This window comes from Callithrix jacchus, chromosome 13 (assembly GCF_049354715.1).
Source record: "Callithrix jacchus isolate 240 chromosome 13, calJac240_pri, whole genome shotgun sequence".
NCBI classification, from domain to species: domain Eukaryota; kingdom Metazoa; phylum Chordata; class Mammalia; order Primates; family Cebidae; genus Callithrix; species Callithrix jacchus.
The window spans coordinates 77,736,039-77,760,036 of NC_133514.1; the positions used below are offsets into that span (position 1 = coordinate 77,736,039).

At 37.0% G+C, this 23,998-nt stretch overlaps 1 protein-coding gene and 1 long non-coding RNA gene across 36 annotated transcripts in view; one reads left to right on the forward strand and one right to left on the reverse strand.

The window, feature by feature from the left end:
* The window catches only part of LOC103787628 (uncharacterized), a 34,081-nt gene extending 24,909 nt beyond the window's left edge, over window positions 1-9,172 (reverse strand). The window contains exon 1 of the long non-coding RNA XR_004732982.3: window positions 9,076-9,172. This is a non-coding gene — a long non-coding RNA (uncharacterized LOC103787628). The remainder of the gene's footprint in view (window positions 1-9,075) is intronic.
* Window positions 1-23,998, forward strand: part of DTNA (dystrobrevin alpha) — a 384,739-nt gene that overhangs the window by 158,135 nt on the left and 202,606 nt on the right. For all 35 annotated transcript variants that reach the window (XR_013525843.1, XM_035270852.3, XM_078347963.1 and 32 more), the window contains exon 2: window positions 23,216-23,340. The gene's annotated coding sequence lies outside the window, so the exon portion shown is untranslated. The remainder of the gene's footprint in view (window positions 1-23,215; window positions 23,341-23,998) is intronic.

A 23,998-nucleotide genomic window follows, 5' to 3' on the forward strand; every position in this document is an offset into this window, starting at 1 on the left:
CATTTATTTGAATAATTTTCATCCAAAAGGCACTATTTTGAGCTACAAGTCATTGGATTAAATTGTTTCATGGCTTATTTGCATTCTAGAGGAAAAAAACATGAAGGAACTATAATTTTTATAGAAAAAAATTTTGGTTGTTTCTGCCAAACACATTAATGTTTATAACCTTTTTTCCATTTCATGTCTACTGGGATATCTTTCACTTTCTTTTTGATATCTACTCCAGATTAATTTTTACCTACATTCAGTTTCAGATTTTTTTAATATTTTAAAATATTTCTTTATTTTTCATTGCTTTTTCCTGTCACATAGCCACCTCACTTCAAGATTATGCTATACGTGATCCAAAGCATAGGAAATTGTAAATTCACTTTATTGCTCTGACTTCAGTTTGTATGTGGATGTAGGATAATAATATAAAAATGACATGTATTTGCCTTCAAATTCCAAGCTGTGAATTATAATTCCTGGCGGATATTTGTATACTTCACTTATTCCAAAACTGGTAGTTTACAACCTACCAAAAAAAAGAGACCTGAGGTCTTGGATAAAGTGCTTTACACAGGAGAACTTGAGAGTCAAAAGACTTATTTTGTTTCAAGTTTCCCTGTTGCACAGATCAGCCAAGCAGATCTCTGATTACACTGCTTTCTGGCACCTGGCACAGAAGAGGAAAATCCTCACTTCCTGAAAGCCAAGCGTTTAAAGACAAAAAGTTGACCTTCCAAGCATCTGGATTTACTGCCAAAACACTAAATAAGAACAACAAGCAGAAAGACCATGAGTCAGAGGAACTCTTCATTTTATTTCAAGGATGAAGTTCTAGATACATGAATCAACTGTAAATAGTGAAAGACGTGTGAGTGTGTGAGTGTGTATGCATGTGCATGTTTGTGTGTTTTTTTCTACTTGTAAACACCTGCTTTGTTCCTACTTCTCCTTTGGAGACACAGTCTTTTTATAGTAAGGGTGGTAATTAGATCCTTTCCTTTTTAGACACTCATAATCATCTTTTGAATTTCAAGCCAATATCTCTATCTCAAAATAGAATGAAAATTCAGTTTCTTAGCCTGTGGCACCTTTGGGCACTCTCTTAGCATTCAATGAACATTTACTGAGCTTAGAGACAGACACTATACTAGACCCAAAAAGCAAAACTGCTGCAATGGGATGTTCTGTCCTGTTATTAGTAAATTACATAAAATTAAGTCATTGAATCAGACCCTTGGTCCTGCTAAAACCACACTTTTTCTATTACAATAGTACCAGGACATGTGTTAGTACAGAATACAGTTGCCCTTTTTACTGTCAGATTAAGAATTTACCTCTAATTCTTCATGTACATTAGTAATTTTTATTATAGTTCCACTACCATGAATCATTTGAATGTTTAAAAATTATTTTTCATTTTCGACCCAATCCTACTAAAACTAGTAATACATCTTTTTGTGGGCCTTATGCATACCTCTTGAATCAACAATAGATTTCCTGTGGATAAACCCATTGTCATGATTTCTAGACCATTCAAAGCTTTCTAGACTTTACATCTTCTTTTTGCAAACAGAATGCCCCAAAATTTTATAGTCTGTCATTATACAGCTACATCCTATTCTCCTTAGTTACTTCATATATATCTTGTGGGCTATAACAACTAGAATTACAAGTGGCATTTAAGGTGTAGACACAATGTTTTTGTAAAAATGGTCAGATTTTGTTAATGTATAATTGCACTTAGGATATCATTTACTTACTAGCAATACCTTCCTAATAAGATTACTATGAGGATAAAATAAAGTAATACTTGGAAAGTATTAGCATGGTGCTTGACATGGTAAACACTCAATAAATGTGTGTTAGCCTGACTGTTAGTAATTACTATTTAATTTTGATTTTAAAATATGTTAATGGCCATACTCTATATGCTAGCCACTTTTCCTTATAAATCGTAGGCTATCCTCATTGAATAATATGGGATATGCTTCAGTCAGATCAACATTGCTAAGACTCATCTCTGATCTTGTTTGTTTCATTCATTTAACAAATTAAATGCTATCCGTTCTGTATTATGTATTTACTCATGCTTTTTATTTTCATAATCATGGCAAATCAAAAAAAAGGTAAAAATGAATAGGCTTCTACCTGTTGATTGCTAAAAATAAAATTCAGCCTCACCTTTAGTATTTTAGTTTATAGTTCTCTACCTGGATTTATAGCTAACATTTTTACTGATTGCTTCTGCATTTCCTAGTCACACCAATCTAACTTCTAGCAGTTTCTATAATTCACAGTGAATACTAGAATTGAATTCTGCTTTTCTCTACAGTGAATACTATAGTTAAGGCTTAATTTCCCAATGTATTCTTTATTTGAAAGAAAGACTAAGAAAAAAAAAACACAATTTTTAAAAACATACCACTGAGGGTCAGGCGCAGTGGCTCACACCTATAATTTTGGCACTTTGGGAGACTGAGGTGGGTGGATCACTTGAGTTCAGGAGTCTGAGACCCACCTGATCAACATGGTAAAATCCCGTCTCTACCAAAAATACAAAAATGAGCCAGGTGTGGTGGTGTGGTGGCACACACCTGTGGTCTCAGCTACTTGAAGGCTGAGGCATGAGAATCACTTGAACACAGGAGGCAGAGATAGAATGCAGTGAAACAAGATTGTGCCACTGCACTCCAGCCTGCATGACAGAATGAGATTCCATCTCAAAATAAATAATAAAAATAAAAAATGCCACTGAGGAATCCATGCTAAAATATCAAACAGCTTTGAATTGGAGACTCACAATACAGTGTATGTCTTCAGATACATTGTCCCACTTCAGCCTCCTTGTATCTACCCAAAAGGTTTTGTTTTTTTTTTTTTTGGAGACGAAGTTTCACTCTTGTTACCCAGACTGGAGTGCAATGGTATGATCTCGGCTCACCGCAACCTCCGCCTCCTGGGTTCAAGCAATTCTCCTGCCTCAGCCTCCCGAGTAGCTAGGACTAAAGGTGTGTGCCACCATGCCCAGCTAATTTTTGTATTTTTAGTAGAGACGGGGTTTCACCATGTTGACCAGGATGGTCTCGATCTCGACTTCGTGATCCACCTGCCTCGTTCTCCCGAAGTGCTGGGATTATAGGCATGAGCCACCGTGCCCAGCCCCAAAAGGTTTTGATGAGTTTTTCTTGTCATCCATTTCAGATAATTTACTAAAGCCAACATTCAGAGTGTTCTTATGAGAGGAAGCCTTGGGACAGGGATAACTCCCCAGGGAACTGTGGATTTGCTGATAGGGCTTGGGTGGTCTCAGTATTCACTTGGTCACCTTACTCAATTTTTTTCTCTGTCATTGGCCAACATCTTCCCACTGGATTAGTGACATTTTCAAATAGCGGATATGTTATAGCTTTTGCAAAAAGGCAGGAAGATTTTCACCTTGGAAACAGCACTTTAGAAATGTCCCCATGATCCCATTTCAATGTAGTTACTTCCCCATGCCTTATCTTAGTTAATAATCCCAGAGCAGTTACCAATTACTGAGTCGCAGACATGTGCTAAGTACCATACATTCATTATCTAAATCAAAACTCAAGATTGCTCTAAGTAAGCTCTATTATTACCCATATATTAAAGATGAGGAAACACTTTTAGAGAAAATAAGTAACAGATGTAAGTCCATGCTCTTGGTCACTATGCTGTACTTGCTAGTGTATATTCGGAACACAGGGAGTACCTTTAATACTAACTGCAACAAAGCTTAATTATGAAGGTTAATCTCTTGAGAACATTCTGAAGATGTACCTCCTATGGGTACATTCTAAACACATACCTCCCATGTGGAATAATCTATGTTCTACTATGTACGTATTTAGAAAGTGGACTGTGAAAGTTGTAAATAATATTTTTTTTTGAGACAGAGTTTGCTCTGATGCCTAGAATGGAGCATAGTGGCATGATCTTGGCTCACTGCAACCTCTGCCTCCTGGGTTCAAGCGATTCTCCTGCCTCAGTAGGATTACAAGTAGCCGGGGTTACAGGCATGTGCCACCACAACTGGCTAATCTTTGTATCTTTAGTAGAGACAGGGTTTCTCTATGTTTCTCTAAGCTGATACTGACCACATGACCTCAGGTGATCTGGCTGCCTCAGCCTTCCAAAGTGTGAAGATTACAGGAGTGAGCCACTGTGCCTGACCTAATTTTTTAAATAGGGATCATAATATTAAAGAATTCTTTTGCTAACTAGTATTTAAGAATTCCATAATATGCAGGAAATATGTAATATTCTATTATTAAATCAGACCAAAAAGAAAACCCAAGTCTAAGTAGACAGGTAAGTAAACTGCTAGGTTCAAGAGGTGACCTTTCCATACTCTGCCTACCTACTCAAGCCCTTCTCTGGGTCAGTTATTGGGCATATTCATTACCTCGTCTCTTGCATAATTGGTGATACTTTAGAGTAAGGGGAAGATTAGCATCACCAAGACGTAATTCAGACTATTCCAGGCCAGCAGGGCCTCCTCCCTCACCTCCCACCTCCACTTCTCTGCTCAAAGATGCTAAGAATCCTACTTGCTTAACTTAATCTGCTAAAGGAAACAGTGGCTGAAGGCATGACTAAGCAGGTGTTTCTGAGTATTATGTTCACTTATGTTAGCTATTATTAACTGAAAAGGAAAAGTTCTGAGATAGATAAGCAGACTATTGTGCATTTTCCACTTGTATTTTTCAATTTACTCATGTGTTTTCAATTTTTATCACAGAAAAAATCCAAAGGGTAACTTCTCATGTTAAATTATGTCCTCTTTTCTGTAAGTACTTAGGTTTACTACTAATAATTAGTAAGACAGTAATATTCCTGGCAGTTAGATTGCCCAAGTATTGTTTTCACTAAAGAACTCACTGTATTTAAGCACAATAAAACCCTTATTTTGTTGGAATATGAATGAACCAGTCCTGCCAGGAGACTCATAACCCTGCTATGGAATAGACAAATCTTGAGGAAAAAGTTAATTGTTCATATATACAAAGAAATTAAGTTGGCCAGGCGCGGTGGCTCATACCTGTAATACCAGCACTTCGGGAGGCTGAGGCAGGAGGATCACCTGAGGTTGGGAGTTTGAGACCAGCCTGACTAACATAGAGAAATCCCATCTCTACTGAAAATACAAAATTAGCCGAGTGTGGCTGTGCATGCCTGTAATGCCAGCTACTCAGGAGGCTGAGGCAGGAGAATCACTTGAACCCAGGAGGCAGTGGTTCTGGTGAGCCGACATTGCACCATTGCATTCCAGCCTGGGCAACAAGAGTGAAGCTCCATCTCAAAAAAAAAAAAAAGAAAGAAAGAAAAAGAAATTAATTCTTCATTTTACCTATTCTCCAATTTGTCAACCTTCACATTCTATCCTTTTAAATGAGCACAAAGGGGTGGTTTTACATGCATAAACACATTTACACACATGTGCACACACTTAGTGATATTTTATTGTCAAGTGCATCTCTTGCTGCAGATGAAAGAATCAAATTATGTGAATATATTTTATGTTCTTGGCAGTAATTCTGTGGTTTGCATTACAAGATGGTTTATATTATTATCAAATTTAAGCAGTTTATAGGACCCTTTTATAAAGTTATAGTTCTACATTGCTTTTATCTCTTTAATTAGACATGTATCAGTTATGAATTTTATTTCCAATTTTAGTGTTGCTAAACACTACGCACAGGTGTCAATCTTGGAAGAGGTGAAGTAAGTCACTCATGAAAGCGATTCATCTTGGTTAGGTCAGTGAAGACTGGCTATACAATTTGGATTTTATTTTCTGCACATTGTCTTGCTAGGAATTAGCAAGAAGGATTCTTCTTACCATAAATTTCTGACAATTGGGTCATTTTTTTCTTCTCCTTAGGGGAACAGGGTGCTAAAAAGACTTGAAATGACCTGGCAATCACCATTAACCCCTTCCCTTCTGAACTTCCAGGTCAGGGAGCAGTCCCAAAATGCTTTTTACTCTTACATTGAAGTCCTACTGGCCCTGTCAGGTTTCCCAACCCACATTTCACAGATGTCACAAACTTCAATGGTGTGATTTTTCTTTGTTAAGTTTCTCCAAAAGAGTTTCATTAACAACACATAAACTTTTAGAATATACAGGATTCCTTATTTAAAATTTCTCAGTTATAAAAACTGAAACAAAGAGAAGAGAAAGTTATAATTGTTAGATGTTAAAATGCTTTTAAAACACAGTAAATGCAGTTATCTAAAAATCTAGTGAAATGCAGTTAATAGTCCAGTAATCTGTTTTACATAATCTTTCATATTTGCATAGTCTTTTTTTTTTTTATTGAGACAGAGTCTTGTTCTGTCACACAGGATGAAGTGCAGTGGCACAATCTCAGCTCAGTGCAACTCCCACCTTTCAGACTCATGTGATTCTCATGCCTCAGCATTCTGAATAGCTGGGACTACAGGTGCGCACCACTACACATGGCTAATTTTTTATGTATTTAGTAGAGACAAAGTTTCACCAGGTTGCCCAGGATGGTCTAGAAATCTTGAGCTCAGACAATCCACCCGCCTCAGACTCCCAACATGCTAGGACTACAGGCATGAGCCACCTCACCCGGCCATATTTGTAAAGTCTTAATCAACATCATTTTAATCCCTACCATTAGAATCAGATAATGTAAGATAGTTATTCTGAAGATACTGAAAGCTAATCATAGCTTGCTTTAACTTTGTTTTGCTTTTGTATATTTCCCAAATATGGCATATTTTTGGTATTGTTTAGAAACACTTGTCAATAATATAAGTTTTTTTAAAAATCTTTCAAAAAGCACAATGTGTTATAAATCAGTCAATTTGCTTTCATTGTCCAAACTGAAAGAGTTAAAAAATAATTAACTTGGAGTAATAAAAGTAATCTATTTTTATTTATCATGTAATTTTTATATTGTAACACAATGTCTTTTTTAGTGAGAAAGCAAAAATATATTTTTAAATCATCAGAATACCAACCAGATAATTTTTCTTTAAAATATTTTTATAAATTTAAATGGATACACTAAATTTTTCATACATCTCTCTCACTATTTAGAAGATAGAAGACAACAAAATGGAGAATTTAGGGGAACACCGTGAGCCATTCTCCAGTAGAAGTCTGTCCAAATTCCAGTTTCTGAATTCAAGGGACAAAGTTAGGTTACATATTTGAGAATGAGGGGAGGGCACTGCCTAGCTCTGAATGAAAAAGAATCTGAATAATTTTACGCTTTCTTCCAACTAGTTCAGGAAACACACACACTGCCATCTTTGTATCACTAGAATACACCTTTGGACAATTATTCAGGAAGATTTGGCCTCTCTTAATGAAACCTCTGCTCAGCTGCTTGCTTTCCAGCTTTGCACATAAAAATTAAAGCCAACAGTTAAAATGAATGAATGAGAAGTTTCAGGAGAATTGGCTGACTTCAGAGTCTCAAATTGGCATCTATTTGACTCCAAAACTCCAAAGTCTTCAAAGTAGACATTGGCTAAGAAGAAGATGAGAACGCTGACTGATGTGACTGATTCAAGCACTGAAAGTAGAAAGGAAAGAGCGTGCAGCAGGGGACAGGAGTAGGCTGCGAGGAATCCCTCAACACTGGCCAGAATTTAGAGGGGTAATTTACTAGCAGTGACAAATCGGACTCAAAGCACAAAACACAGGCAAATCTAGAAATTACAGTCTTTCAGCAGTTGATGAAACAGCCCAATTAGTATCCAAATTTTTCTTTTATCAAAATCCTTTTGTTTCTTTTTTTGTTTGTTTTTGAGACAAGGTCTGGCTCCATCACCCAAGCTGGAGTGCAGTGGCATGATCTCGGCTCACTGCAACCTCCGCCTTCTGGGTCCAAATGATTCTCGTGCCTCAGCCTCCCAAGTAGCTGGGACCATAGGTGTGTTGCCATATACAGCTCATGTTTTGTATTTTTTGTAAAGATGGGGTTGTGCCATGTTGCCCAGGCTGGTCTCAAACTCATGAGCTCAAGCAATCCACCTGCCTTGGTCTACCAAAGTGCTGGGATTACAAGTGTGAAAAACTGCACCTGGCCTTTATCAAAATCCTTATTAAGTCAAATTTGTTGCCCAATATGTTATAATACTGTCTTGATCACCACCACCAAAGCATGCAAGTCCAAAACAGAACAGAAAAGTCCAGAGAACAATACTAATTTATTTCTACAGAGCTCATTTTGTTCTTCTATGAGAGTGGCATTTTTCAGCATCTTTGACAGTGTCCTTTCTTTCTTAATAAAATGGCCAGAATTAAATAAACATGACTAACACTCTTTCTCCCCTGTACCCAGAGCTGAGGCCTAATGGCATTTCAGGGTAGAATATCTTTCAGTGCTATGCACTATATTGCACCATTCTTTATAGCTTAGAGAACTGGGATCTTCAAATCAGCATCTTAAGTGGAATTTTGTAGCCTGCATTTTTAAAACACCCACTGCCTTCCTATCCATTTACTGTACACGTGTGCAAGTATCTTCCTTTAAAATAGTACTATCCAATAAAAACAGAATGCAAGCCACATATGTAATTGTAAATTTTCTAGTAGCCACATTAAAAAGGTAAAAAAGAAACAGGTGAAATTAATCTAAACCATATATCTTTCTTAGTCCAATATATTACAAATATCATTTCAGCATGTACCTAATATACAAAGTTATGAATGAGGTTTTCTCTTCTTTTTTTGTTCTGTATACTTGAAATCCAGTATAGATTTTACACTCCAGCACATCTTGATTTGGGCTAGCCACATTTCAACTGCTCAGTAGTCACATGTAGCTAATGACTACTGGATTGGACAGCCCATTTGTAAGGCAGGCACTTCTTTGTACAACATCTCATTTGAAATGCCTAGCTTCTGATATCTTAGCTCTCAGTTTGAACATGTTTCCCTTTACAGAAGAAATCCATACGTATAAACATTTCATGCTAGATTCTAACACATACACACACTCATTTAACATCTGAGTTTTAACAACCTATCCTGACCTTCTTCTAAATAAACCTGAAAAATAAAATATTTCCTCTCACCAGCACTTTCTGAAGGAGCATGTGAGCCTGTTATCTCGCGCATTAACCGGTGACTGTATTTAGTGCTGTCAGAGTTGCTGACTCATTGCCCATGAATGGCCCCGCTGCCAGTGGTGACTGTTTGACAGAATGCCAGTAATGGCTGCCTACAGCTGCTGAAAAGCTGACCTTGTAACAACATCCACATTCTTTTGGTTGCTTTTGCTGACATACTCTCAACTCAAAAACTGTTTTCAAACAAAAGTATAAAGAAGTATTGAGCTTCTAAAAGCAATTGTATTTCAGTTCTTTAAATTATCTGAGTGTATCAAGGAGGGCAAAAGGCAAAGAAATGAGTATACAAAAGAGGGAACCATGCTTGCAAGTTGGCATTTGAGCTACAGGCATCTAACACTTGGGTACAGTGTTCTAAGACAGCATGGACATCCAAATGATGCAAAGCTGTGTAAACTGAAAATAAAATTCTAAGCCCCCAACCATCCGAATGGACCCCTCCTCTCAGCCAAGGGTATTCCAAAGTTAATCTGAAAAACTAGTTCAGGTCATGAGAGGAAGTCGCGGGGGTCAGACATGCCTCCTTATACTTTCCTCCCTTTGGAATTCAAGCACAACTGACCAGTATTAACATTCAAACAGAGATCTTAAACTTTTTGTAGCAATAGATCACCAAATTCCAGCCTTATCTAGTATAGCATCACCTGACAGACAGCAGGCCCTGAAAGATATCAAAGTATTTTACTCTGAAATATATTTCTTTGACACATTTTGAAATAGCCCTGCAAAACTATCACTTGCGGGGAAAATCTGCATTCTGTAGAGAATCCCCTTCCCTTTGTAAGTCCTTTTTCTGATCCAGAAGAGAGTTAACTAAGAGTATGGCGCCTTTTTAAGTCTGATAAGAAACATTTACAATCTAATCTCTCCAAGCCCACTATTCGAGGCTTCATCTGCACAATAAGAACCTTGGTCTCCAAAACCCCTTATTTTAGCCCAGACATTCCCTTATGTTGATTACAGGTCTTTAGTCAATAACTTAACACTCCCAACCAATTAGAAATTCTTTGAATCTACCTATGACCTTGAAGCTCCCCACCCCCTGCTTTGAGTTGTCCCATTTTTCCTGACCCAACCAATGGTACATCTTACATGTATTGATTGACGTCTTATGTCTTCCTAAAATGTATAAAACTAAGCTGTAGCTTGACTACTTTGGGCACATGTTATCAGGAGACAGGGCTGTGTCACTGACCATTGCCCACTCATATTTGGCTCAAAATTTATCTTTTCAAATGTTTTTTAGAGTTTGACTCTTTTTGTCAACAACTATTATCTATTTTTTAACTTTCTCAGTATCATTTATTAGCTCTGTATTACTGACCTATTTGAAATTCTGTTTATTTGCAAAATTTATTTCATTCTCTACCCTCAAAACTCTTTCCCCAAGTGAAGCTTCTAAACAAAGAATATGATATGCTCTCCATTAATTAATTAGAGTTAAGATACTATTAAATACTTAAACAGGGATCAAATTAGCAGTACTTACTAGATACTGCTCTAGCTAGTAGATACATTTATCATTCACACTATACTCAACTTTACACATAAAACTTAGTGTAAGCCTTCCACCTGAAGTATTTACTGATGTTTTTCTGCTTTCTGTTACAAGTTTTTAGATTCTTCTCTGGTGACTCGCTCTGGCACTCTTGAGTCTTCTAAATCCCTACTTGGGCTGATTTCCCTGCTCCCTCTTCTGGCCTTTTTTTTTACCCCCCGAGTCTAATCTTCACTACTAGTAAAATTTCTTTATGGTTCACATCTCACATATAATAGCCAGAGTCTGTTTTGTTAATTTTGATGAGATGCAGGATGAGTTTCACATAGATAAGTTTTCAATAAACAGGATGAATGAGCATTCAGCTAGTTGTTTTGGCATGTTTTTACCACTAGAGGGAGATAAAGGCACCTCTCCATCCACTGCTCCCCTCTCTTTGCCCCCAAATGGGAGAGATGGCAGACGTTAAGTGCAGACGATAATGGTGAGTGAGATCATGGAGGGAAATTAAGTTATATATTTGGAGAAATAAAAAATGTGACAGCTTGGAAACCCTGCCAACATGTGTTGTGTGGGCTACCCAGTTTGGGACAACATTCATAAATTGGAAAATTTCATATAAATATCAGGATTTCCACCCTGACCTTGAAAATAGGAAGATGTGGCCACACTGTATCCACGCCTCTGTGTGGCAGTCAGAGGGGGCTTCTCTCTATAAACAGGGCACACTCTTCAACTCTGTCACTATCACTCCCTATTTTTCTAACACTGAGATTAAACGGAAGATGTTACTTGTTATCAAGCTTGCATCATTTTGTTGTTGCTGTTAAGAACCGGATTTTTTTTCTTTTTGTACTCAGGTCAAAGATAGTAAAAAGAATAACATAGCAAGCAAGCCTTTTGTAATTTCAAGGAAAATGAAAGAGAACGTATTTCTTGGAGATAGTAGAAAATGTTCATTAGGGTAAAATATGCAGGCACAATGTGACTGGTCTCCTTGACTTACAATTACCTATTTTCATCATTTATGTCAGCTAGATGTCCCTATGAGCTTAGAGTTGTATAGCATTCACTCAGTCTCTGCCAAGTGCTTGCTTATTGCCAAGTGCTTGCTTGTGAGAGCGCACATACCATACCCATACACCCCATCCTTTACTTTCAAGACTATCTTCTTGAATTCAGTTTTCCACATAAAGTGGTAAAAATCTGGAGGGCTGAAATTAGGGCATGAGAAAATGTTCCAAGAAAGACATGTCTTGAGTGTTTGTTGTAGGCCCAAGGCAAAAGGGGTCCCAGTGACTCCTTGTGATCCAGCTTTCTGGTTGTAGCATAGCCATTATGAAATACCTGCTTCCCAAACATGTTATGACAGGAAGAAGATTAGGGACTGGGCGATCCTGGGACCCAGTCGAATACCACTTCTCAGTTATCCCCACTAACCAATGACTGAGAAATGTCTCTCATGACTGACTACCCAAAGATTTGCAAAATTGACATGTGAGGGACAAAAATCTCAATACAGCAGGAAAAACATATCTGCATGTAGCTTGTACTCACAGAAGAATCATAGGACTAAAATTTGGGTTTAGGTAGGATAAATTCCAACACACAGTTGATATTATGATTTACTCATAGCATTGCCTCTTGATCTGAAAAAGAAATGATAATATAAATATTAGTAATGATAGTTAACATCTGTTGAGTTGAAAGTTGTCAGGCACTGTGCTAAGTGATCTCCTTTAACCCCCAGGAACGACTCCATCATTAGTTCTTCCTAATCCTTAGGAGCAACTCCTTTAGAGGTGTGAAAAATGGGTCTTGGAGTGGTTAAGTAACTTGCCCCATATACATAGACAATGAATCAGCAAAGAGGTAAGATTTATTAAGGTGGCTGTGTTTGTTAGGAGAGTTATATTAAGGTCCTTGAGTCAAGGCTCTGTTCAACCTCAGAGTTTTGTCTCAACCACTTTAATATATCCCCTTCCATTTAGGACAGTGGTTCTCAAAATGAAGACACTTTCATGGGATTCTTGAGGTAAAAACTATTTTAATAACAATTCTACCATGTTGTTTGCCTTATTCACTATGTGGGCATTTTGCACCATTACGATGGTGCAAAAGTAACAGTAAGTAAAACTGCTGGAGCCTCATTACTAGAGGTTGAAGCCCGTGGTACCAGGCTCTACTGGTATTATATTTTTTCACTCCCATTCACTTCCGGTGAAAAACAAAGTAAGCAACAGCATGTTATTAAGTCTTGGGACCGTAGATGACATCATTTTATCTATTTATTTTTATTTTTTATTTTTTAATTTTTTGAAACAGGGTGTCAGTCTGTCACCCAAGCTGGAGTTCATTCGCACAATCATGGCTTACTGCAGCCTTGACCCCCGGGGCTCAAGCAATCCTCCTGCCTTAGCTTCCTGAGTAGCTGGGACTACATACAGGTGCATGCCACCACATCTGGCTGTTTTCTTTTTTTTGTAAAGACAAGGTCTTGGTATGTCTTGCTATGCCCAGGCTGGTCTTGAACTCCCAGGCTCAAGCGATCCTCCTGCCTTGGCCTCCCAAAATGTTGGAATTACAGGCATGAGCCACTGTGCCAGCCCACATCCTTTTAATAGTGCAAGGAAATGGAAGTACACATAAAGCACTTCTGAAATATTTTGAGGTGCAATAGTTATCTCAAGTATTGTTCAAGGTACAAGTGGAACTAGTCAGTTCTTTCATAGAACATTTTTATTTGAACAAACAATGGGCAGACAAGCTATGATTATTTCAGGAGGGGTATTTGGCAAATATTTTTCTGAAAATGAATGAAGTGAGCTTGTCACTTCAGAGAAAGCAACTGATAGAAATTTCTGACAAAGACGAAATTCAAACTTTCAAGTAGAAATTAGAATTTTGAAAAGCCTGCATCTGCCTCTATAAGTTTGACAGCTTCTCAATACCTTTCTGATGAGATTTGTGGTGATATTAGCAAAAGTAATTTTTTGTTATCGAAAATAAAATATCAGCAGTTGAAAGGTCTGCCTTACTGGGTGAGCCAACATTTTCCAAATAACCAGTTCATTTTGTTATAAAATTATATATAGTTTTTTTAAAAAACCTATATTAACTATGAGACAGATAGTGAATTTGATGGTAATAGATTCTATGAAGTTCATTGATATGTTTCAGATTCCACATTCCATTTTTAGGAATAATCACTTGTTAAATTTTACTGTTTTATCAAAGAAAACGGTCCATAATAATCTGAAAGGCTATGAAAAGGCTCTACCATTTCAAACTACATATCTTTGTGAGATTGGAGTTTCTTCATATTTGCCAACCAAAACATTGCAACAGATTAAATGCAGAAGCAGATACATAAATCTGGCTATCTTCCATTAAGCCAGACATTAGGAGATTTCCAAAAAAATGTAAAACCATGCTTAATTTATTGCCAAAATTTTGTTTCAGAAAAGATTTCTGTTTTATTCAGAATCTATATGATTTATGTCACATATAATGGGTTTATCGTTGTCATGTAAATGAATTTATACATCAATTATTTTAAGATGCTCCAATGACATGGTTTATTAAATCAATTTTAAACATATAATGAGAATCAAGAGGGGAAAGATGGGGTAGGTTAATGCACTCAGATTAGTATACAAGTGGGGCAAAAGGAACTGCAACCTGAATGCTGGGTTATGCAATGCCCATATGTCTTGTTTCTGCTACACCAGCCTTCCAAACTGATAGTGTGGTTATGGGGTGAGAATAGGATGTGAGGAAGTGGCCTAAACAAACAGGTGGAAGGTATCTGGGAGACAAACTTGCTCTATCACAGAGATACAAGGCCAAGTACACCTATTAATAGCTTTAATAGCTTTCCTTTAGCTTGCCAAGTAGCTTTGGGTTTTATCGGCAGTGAATTTATAAATATTTTTAAAGTTTATAAGTTTTCATTTCTAATAGGGTAAACATTGATAGGTATAACAAACATAAACAAAAACTCTTGGGGTCTTCAGAACAAAAAGTTTTAAAACCTCTGATGTAGGATATGGGATCACATTTTTTAGCCCCAAAGTAGCATGGCAATTTATTAAACCAAATTAAATAATTTATCTTTTATCTTCTTTTTTAAAAAAAATAAAAATAAAAAAAGATACTCATCCCCTCAGAGTTAAATGAAAATACTAAGTCAGGCTCTCAGTAACCCTCAGGTGGCTCCTAAGGCATGACATAGGCAAGGCCACCAGTTAAGGTCGAGATATACCATCCACTAAAGGGCAAGACCTGAACATTCTTTCCCAGAATTAGATGCTTCTGTCTTTTTATGATTTCCAGAAAAAATACCTCTTTGTCTAAGAAAACAACCACCCATATTTTGCATACAAGTGTTTTTTTCCATAGGGAAACGACAACAACAACAAAATATTAAGAATCTGATTTTCATGCCCAAGAGTTTGTCAGTGAAATTGTGTCTAATTAACTGCTACATTTGCATACACGTTTTTTATGAAAGCAGACTTTATGATTGGGGTTTAATGCATATTAGAGAAGAATGATATTTTAAAAATGTAGAATTCCATATGCTTAGAACAAATTTAATTCAGATTATTGTGGGAAGTGTGTACCTGCATGCAAATGTTTTATCTCCTCTCTCTTCACATCGTTCTTCATGTTACTAATGTAACTAATAGAGATCCTATAAAGTCTTTTTTATTTTGCTTTTTTTGTTCTATATCTAGTTTTATAAAGTTTTATCTTTTCTTCCTTTATTTTTTCCTTCCTTCCTTCTTTTCTAATTGAACTTTACATCCTAGTATCAACAGACATACTTATACCAGACACACTTAAACTGTATCATTAGTCTCTTAGAAGTGTTCAGTGGGCTTCTCTAACAAATGGAAATTATGAGCAAAATCATGATCACATAGTATCAGAGAGATTTCAATAGACTCTTTGGTGTACCTGCTTGTAGGCAATTACAAATTTGGCTTTTTAAAAGCCAGTTAGACTAAACCTTGACACATTTTTACTTAACCAGCAAAATTCAATTTAATTCATTTTTTGGCCAATTTAGTGAGTGTAATGAGAAGCAGGAGACAAAAGACTGCACTTCAGTAAACATTTTTTTGTCCTGATCAGCAAAAATATGTGAATCTTTCTGCCTTACTTGGAATTAATTTCAACATAGAGAATGTAAAGGTTTCATGAGATCATCACTGTGGGGTGGCATTTATCTATACTTGGTTACAGTTGCATATTGCCCTACTTATATTCATAAAAGGAGATTTTCATCTAAGAAAAGCTGAGATACTTACATTTACTGATTATCTGTGAAAGTAAATACACAATGGGGCTCTCACTGGTTTCTCAATTACATTTATTTAAAAGATACAAAATGAGATAATCACTCCCTTTAAAAGTGTATTCTAAGAAAGTGACTGATATTTTGGGATACCTGAGTTTTGTACAATAGAGATTTCTACAACAAAATAAGCCTTAATATAAAAATAAAATAGAAACTACTGCTTTACCCTGAAATGCAGCTGATATGTATTTTGTGTGAATGTGTGTATATAGTACATGAAAAAAATAAAGGAGCATTCAGTCACTACTGATATCTCCTATCTTCATACATATCATACCCTTTAATGAGCAAGTTGAATAAAAATAATTTCATAGCCATAATCAGAGGAAGTATTCATGCTAAATATGTATAGATTGCTAATAGGACATAAAAAGTTTCAAATACTAACACAAAATTATATATAGTTTACAGTCCCTCAAGTACGTCCTTAAAAATAGTGTGGTATGTGTATATATGCACAAACATATGCCTGTGTGTGTGTATAACTGGAATTAAATGTATAAAATCTTCATAGTGATTTCCTATGGGGTGGAATGTGGGTGATACTAATTTTCTCCACAATTTATCATATTTTTCACATTTCCTAAAAAGAAAGTTACTTTGATGTAAAAAATGCACTTTAAAACTCCACGTTTCTTGTTTTCTCTTGATCTATTTTTAATAAAACTTGAATTTTAGTAAATATTAACATATAGGCCAATTATTTTCACATTTCTTTTGTTTTATTTGTTTGTTTGTTTTGTTTTGTTTTTTCGAGACAAGCTCTCACTTTGTCACCCACAGTGGAGTGCATTGGCACAGTCTTGGCTCACTGTAACCTCCACCTCCTGGGCTGAGGTGATCCTCCCACCTTAGCCTTCCAAGCAGCTGGGACCACAGGTATACACCACCAGGCCCAGCTAATTTTCTTTCTTTCTTTCTCTTTCTTTGTTTGTTTGTTTGTTTGTTTGTTTGTTTGTTTCTTCTTTTTTTTGTCTCAACAAAATATCTGAGATACTTAAGTTTAGTGATTAAATCATTAAACTTAATCATTAAACATAAACTTAATCATTAGGATTTTGTCGTGTTGCCCAAGCTGGTCTCGAACTCCTGGGCTCAAGTGATCTGCCCGCCTCGGCCTCTGAAAGTGCTAGGATTGTAGGCATGAGCCACCTTGCCTTTTAAAAATGCAAGTATTATCTTGATAAGCAACTGTCTTAACCTTGCAATATAATGCAACAGAAAAAGAGGCAGTCCTTCAGAAGGACAACAAATGTTGTGCAAGAAACAGCTGAGAAATCCTTTATAAACCACCTTCATTTTTCTCAGCACCTTTAAAACAGTTGACTGGATACCTAAGTGAACTGATATTGACAGGCAGGCCATCATATTATTTCTTCAGTGTTCCTGAATGTCAGCAGGTCTTTGCCTTTGTGGCATGAAAAATTCTACATTCTCTGCTGAATGTATATATTGTTTCCTTTTGACAGCTATTTTGTCCAAATATTGTTCTCTGTGCTTTATCTTGCTTTAATCTAATTGATAAGTTACAACTTTTTATCCATGTCTATTGATGAAATATCAAGAATAAACCAAATTCTCTACTACTATCTTATACTTTTCAAGTATCTTCTTGCTGTCTGGTTAATTTTTATCAGAGACAAGTATTAAAGTAGTCAACTGAAAAGTGAGGCACAGTGGTGGCCTGTGTAGATACCCAGAATTATGAAGTACACACATCTTCCTGCAATCACTGGGCTGTGATTTGATGAAACAAATTATACATGCACAGCCCCTTCTGATATTAGATTAATTTCCCTGATTATGTGGCCAAAGATTTTAAAACTTCACAGAAATGAGGTTGCTGGCCAGCATAGGAGCAGATGCAGCCAGTCTCAGTGGCACTTTCCTTGGCACCCAGAATCCCTTGTGGGAGAAGCCCACCTGACTGTGTGATCTTGCCCTTCCACAAAGGTACCACACTGAATGTGAACAACTAAACTGTCACAGCCATAGTCCCTTTGTTCTAGGGGCTTGAAGAAATAGGCTATACCCTTTATAGGAAATAAAGACATGTAAGACCTTCCTGCCTCTCATACTGAGCTCTGTGTCAACAAGAGCAAGTCCTTAAAATAGAGAGGATGCCTAAGTGTCCACTAGCTCTAATTCTGTTTCCAGCTTTTAAGTGTCCAAAAAGGCCCATTTCCCAGCAATCCTCTCCCTGACTCTGACTTAATATCCTTGTGCCTAGGGTGATTCTGGGTTTAGTCCAAGAGCCATGATTCCAAATCCATTTTACTACAGCTTTCTAAGCCACTTTGAAGTTCTTAGGCTGATAATGAATAATCTGGTGAAATTATTTGAGTAAGTATATAATGCAACTCTGTACAGGAACCAGCTGTGGAAACATGAGCTTCATGTTTGCTAACTGTTCCACTATCAATCATTTATTCAAACAAGCATTTAGTGATGATTGCTATTCATCATTAAAGATTATGTGCTAGAGATGATGAAGAAACAAGCAATAAGTCCCTGCCCAGAGTTGCACATACTCTTATAAAGGGATAAGAAAATTCACGGTAATTTTAAATGATAGCAGGTGCTGCAATGAAAGACCTCCAAGAGTGGTATGGCAGCACTGAGGACTGGAATACAGTCTCAGTGAAGGTCTAAGAGCACAGCTGGGAGGTGCAAGAAGGAATTCACATGGCATATCGAGTCGGAGAAAGCTTCGGAAGGGAAGTTAGACTTGCTTTGTTCAACTTCAGAGGTCTGGATGGGGCCTGTGGTAAAATTATAGAATAGTATTAGGACTCAAAGGATCTTAGACCACCTACCAGGGTTCCTCAGCCTGGGTACTATCAACATTTTGGACTGGTTCATTATTTGGTTGGGGGTTGGGGTGCCATAGTCCTGTGAATTTTCAGATGTTCAGCACCATCCCGACCTGTACCTGCTAGGTGCCAGTTGCACATACCCACCCTGCACAACCAAAAATGTCTCCAGACATTGTCATATATCCACTGGGAGCAAAATCACCTTGATTGAGAACCACTGGACAAAAGTCATACCCTCAAAAGAAGTCCTGGAGGGCACCTTTTTTTTCCTCCTTTTAATATGTAGGCTACCCATTCCTGAATAACAATGAAAGTAGCTAAAATTACTGCTTGGATTCCTTATATTTTCAGTGTGAATAAAATAGCCATGAGTTCTTCAGATTGTGATTACATTTTTTTTAATGTTGTGCAGATTTACAGGGGTAAGTGAAAGGAAATTGAACCAAATATTTATAAGAAAAAGAAGACAAATCATAAAATAAGAAAGACAGTATAATAGGATTTTTTTCTTTTTCTTCATTCCTGCTAGTTAATCTTGTATCTAACCCTATTTTGTTTATTCTAAAGTATATATAAATAAAATCATCATCTAGAAGCTTTAATCTGACTTGCAAATCTTTGTGAGAAAAAAAATCCAAACTTGATAGATTAAATTTGGTGACAACCAAAAATATACATTTGTTCATACGTTTGTTTGTTCATGCAGTAAATTATTACTGCAGGCATACTATGTGCTGGCCACCATTCTAAGCATCAGGTGCAGAACAGTGAACCAAGTTCCTGCCTTTATGGAGCTATATTCTGGTGTGAAGGGGTGATGAATAAATAATGTATCAGTTAGTGGCAGTGCAGGGGACTATATCAAAGCAAACCAGAGTGCTATTTGTGGTAGGAACATCAGTCTGAGCATAAATAGGAATAATAACATGAATGTTAACTCTTCTCCAGTCTAATATTTGTCTAGGTCCCACAGAATCTGGGTTGAGGGGACCACATACCCAACTTGTGTATATGTTGTAATAAATGTGTAATAAACATGTATGCTTTACCAAATCCCACCACTACAAATGATTATTGAACTTCTATTTAAATCAATATCATTAGTATGAAGATCACTACCTCTTTAGGTGGCCCATTCTGTTTTTGTGTCCCTCTACTTGAGGGGACTCTCTTGTTAAGCAAAAATGTGCCTACTGCAACTTCCATCCAAACTATGTGCCTAAAACGCAGCACCCAAAATACATGACATATTTCTTTCTTTTATAGTCTAACTCCAATCCAGACCCTGGCTGAAAGCTTTTCTGGGAGCTTAGTAAAGGATACTGTATTTTTATTTTATAAACTGACACTAAATTTTCATTTCTACTCACAAGTTAGCCAACCTAGAATTTAAGTTCGCTGACCTGTAATTTAAGTAAGAATTTAAGAGAGAAAGGGCCAGGCACAGTGGTTCATGCCTATAATCCCAGCCTTTGGGAGGCTGAGGCAGGTGGATTGTTTGAGCTCAGATGTTCAAGACCAGCCTGGACAACATAGCAAAACCTCATCTCTACAAAAATTACAAAAATTAGCCTAGTGTGATGGTGAGCACGTGTAGTTCTGGCTACTCAGGAAGATTGCTTGAGTTTGGGGAGTTTGAAGCTGCAGTGAGCCATGATCATGCCACTGTACCCAGTATGAATGAGAGAGCAAGACCTTGTCTCACAGAGAGAGAGAGAGAGAGAGAGAGAGAGAGAGAGGGAGGGAGGGAGGGAGGGAGGGAGGGAGGGAGGGAGGGAGGGAGGGAGGGAGGGAGGGAGGGGGAAAGAGGAAAAAGGTATCATTTTTATTCCACCCAATATTCATGTGAGAATTTTGCTTTGCACACGACCAGTAGGCTGCAGGAGTAGAATAGGATTGATGCCTTTAATTCACTAGGGCTTGGGAGGCTGCCACCCTCAGGTGAAAGAAAGAGTAGAAAGAATTGAGGGTATTTAGCTCTGTATACTCTGGAGTTGCCATGCAGGATAGAAGCCAAGGGATGGATCTGCCTCCAGATTAGATAACTAACTTCTTTTAATCACTATCTGTGATATATGGGGTGAAATGGAGCTGCTTCTTTGTGGAGGAGGAACAGAAGAATCTAAAGCTGGCTTGTGATCAGGATGCCGCCCAAGGTGTAACTTTTATTAATCATAGATCCTGGTCAAGATGTCAACCTGGACCACCTGTGGGGTACTTTAACATAGTGTCTCTATCTGAGCGTTGTTTAGGCTCCCTCCAAATCTTCTGCAGTCTGGAGTAACCCATTGGATTTGGACAAAAAAAAAATGAAATATGCAAATCATCCTTCCCAAAATTGTCAAATACAGCACAAGCAACAACCAGCAGGAAATTTCCAAGAGGTCCCTAGGACAATACCAAGTGATTTCTTGAGTGATTCTACATTGCCAGATAGAGCTGGATATAAGTTTATCTATGTGTGCTCACTTTATTATATACATAGATACAGCCTTAGGTGAAAGTATAACACATAAGATTGTATAAGATTTTCATTTATTTCCGGGTGCTGTGGCTTAGAGAGCTGTGTTTATGAGGAGAAATAATATTTTAATATGTAATTATTCTCAGATACATAGGTCTAATCTACTCCAACTCTAATTTTTTTAAAAAAATAATAGCATGTGCTTTAAGAAACAAGACATATCTGAAAGTACTACTGTTGTAATAAAGCATTTAATTCAAAGAATGTCAAACACATGTATGTGCCTAAAATCATAGCACAGGGAAAGACTGTTGGATATGAATGTCACAGAACAGTGGTTAATTGTGTAGTGAAAATCTCTTTATAGCCTATTAAATTGTATTAGGCCATTCTCACACTAGTAGAAAAGAACTCCCCAAGACTGGGTAATTTATAAAAGAAAGAGGTATAATTGACTCCATTCCACATGACTGGGGAGGCCTCAGGAAACTTACAGTCATGGTGGAAGTGGAAGCAAACACATACTTCACATGGCAGGAGAGAGAAGTGCAGAGCAAACGGGAAAAAACTCCTATACTATCACAAGAACAGCATGGAGGTAACAGCCCCCAGGAGTCAGTTATCTCCTACTCAGCCTCTCCCATGATATGTGGGAATTATGGGAACTACAATTCAAGATGAGATTTGGGTGGGGACACAGCAAAACGATATCATAAAGAGGCCTCATGTAATAATGAACATGTCTGAGGACTTGGATAAAAGGAAGGGGAAGATTTTCTTATAGAATTTTCTTTATGTACTTCAAATCTTAGGAAGCCTGAAGCCAGTCATGACAGCTAAAATAATTATTGTGGTCATTTTAGATAACCCAGATTGGGAGAGGAAAGCACTAGGTGGGAGTCAGAAGAAGAGGGTACCCATCACCCAGCAAATGTGCAGAGCTGGGTTCCTTTCATACCTTCACTTTCTACCCACACTGCCTCCAGATGCCTGTCCCTTTTACTTTACTGTGTCCCTTCTCCCCACACTTTTCCTCATTCTTGTCATGATACTTCCTAAGCTTCAAATATTTCTGCCTCAAGCCATCTGGCACCTGGGATAGTAACACCCTGCCAGTGTGTTCACAGGGAGAAGCAAAGAGGAAAGGGTGAGGAGGAAGAGAACACTGAGGATGGCTGATCGAGGGCAGATGATGAGTGTTGTGCCTGGGTCACTCCCAGGATAGGGTCGGGAATCTCAGGCATTGGGGTGGGCAGCCTAGGATTTGTCTCTTTCTCAGAAGGGAAAAGCTTATAAAATTATTAAGCTTAGTTAAGAAACTTTAACAATCTTGTGAAATATTTATAATGTATATGTTGTTCCTGTGCAACATAATCATATGGATTATTAAGGAACATTAGGTTGCCTTTGTAGTCCACTTTCTCGTAGTCCACTCTTATAGGATATCTGCTTATGACTACTCAGGCTCAAACCATTAGAGGAAATGTGGGTCTGAGGACTCTGATCTTAGCAGTACTTTCCTTGGCTTTAGTAAAAATTATGGCAATATAATATTCCATAAAACTATTTGGAAAACAAAGTTCCGTGTTTTTCTATTTCTGGTTTTTTTAATCAACTAAAACCGTAGAGCTCTATCAGGAACCCAAGCTTCCAGGCCACTCTCTATTATTAAGCAGCTTTTAAATCTTGGGTGATCACTTCATCATTCTGGGAGTCATTGTCCTCATCTGTAAAATGACTTCTACCATAAATGTCTATTATTATAAATATTTCTTATACTAAATGAAAAGCAAGGTTCTAAATTGCATACATTATTAACAGAGGATAAGGGGATTTATAAAATAGCATATGTTCTAGATCTGCCCATTCTGGCCTCCTGTTTGTGTAATAAATATTGAAGTGTGAATTGCTCAGCTAAATAAAAGTCTACTTTCTCATTGCAGATAAATAGGATTTACCAATCCCTGGATGAAGTGCTTGGGAAGTCTTTAAGTGCCGTAATCAACTGCCATTTCAAAGAATATAGATGGTTTTGGAAAGTTCATGCTGTCCCTTCACTGAATTTTAGGTGAGTGTGTTTAAGACAAAGAACTTAAGATGAATATTGAACTGTTTCTCTTTAAAGTACTCCTCTCCTTTACATGAAAAGAAAATGGATTTAAATATTATCAAATTAAAATTTGATAATATTTATTTAGCCATCTTGCTCTACCTCATCAGCAGAGCAAGATGGCTAAATAAATATTATTAATGCTTTACCGTTTGATACCTTTAGTGCAGTTCCAGACAAAGAAAGACTTACTCTCTGTATCTTTTGTTTATTTATTGTTATTATTATTATTATCAGAAACCACGTGAACTATGAACTATATAACAGAGATTGTCTTGACCATCTCTTCCTGGTTTTTATTAAGCAAATGCCATACTACTTCATTCTATTCTAAAGGTTATATAATTTGTAAAATGTAAAATATATTTAATATCAGAGTAATAAACCAGAATGAGACAAAGTTTTTGATGGCATAAACTGAATGAAAATTTGATGGTGATATCATGGTTTAGTCACTAACAAATCTGTGTGTGAGATATGGATACCATTTCAGATGCTGCTTATTGGGGGATTTTGCTTAGAATTAAAAGTAGGGCATGGTTAAGGACAGGTGCACCAAATTATTAAATTTCTATGTACAATTAAACAAATATGACACTCACATTAAGCTTTGTTT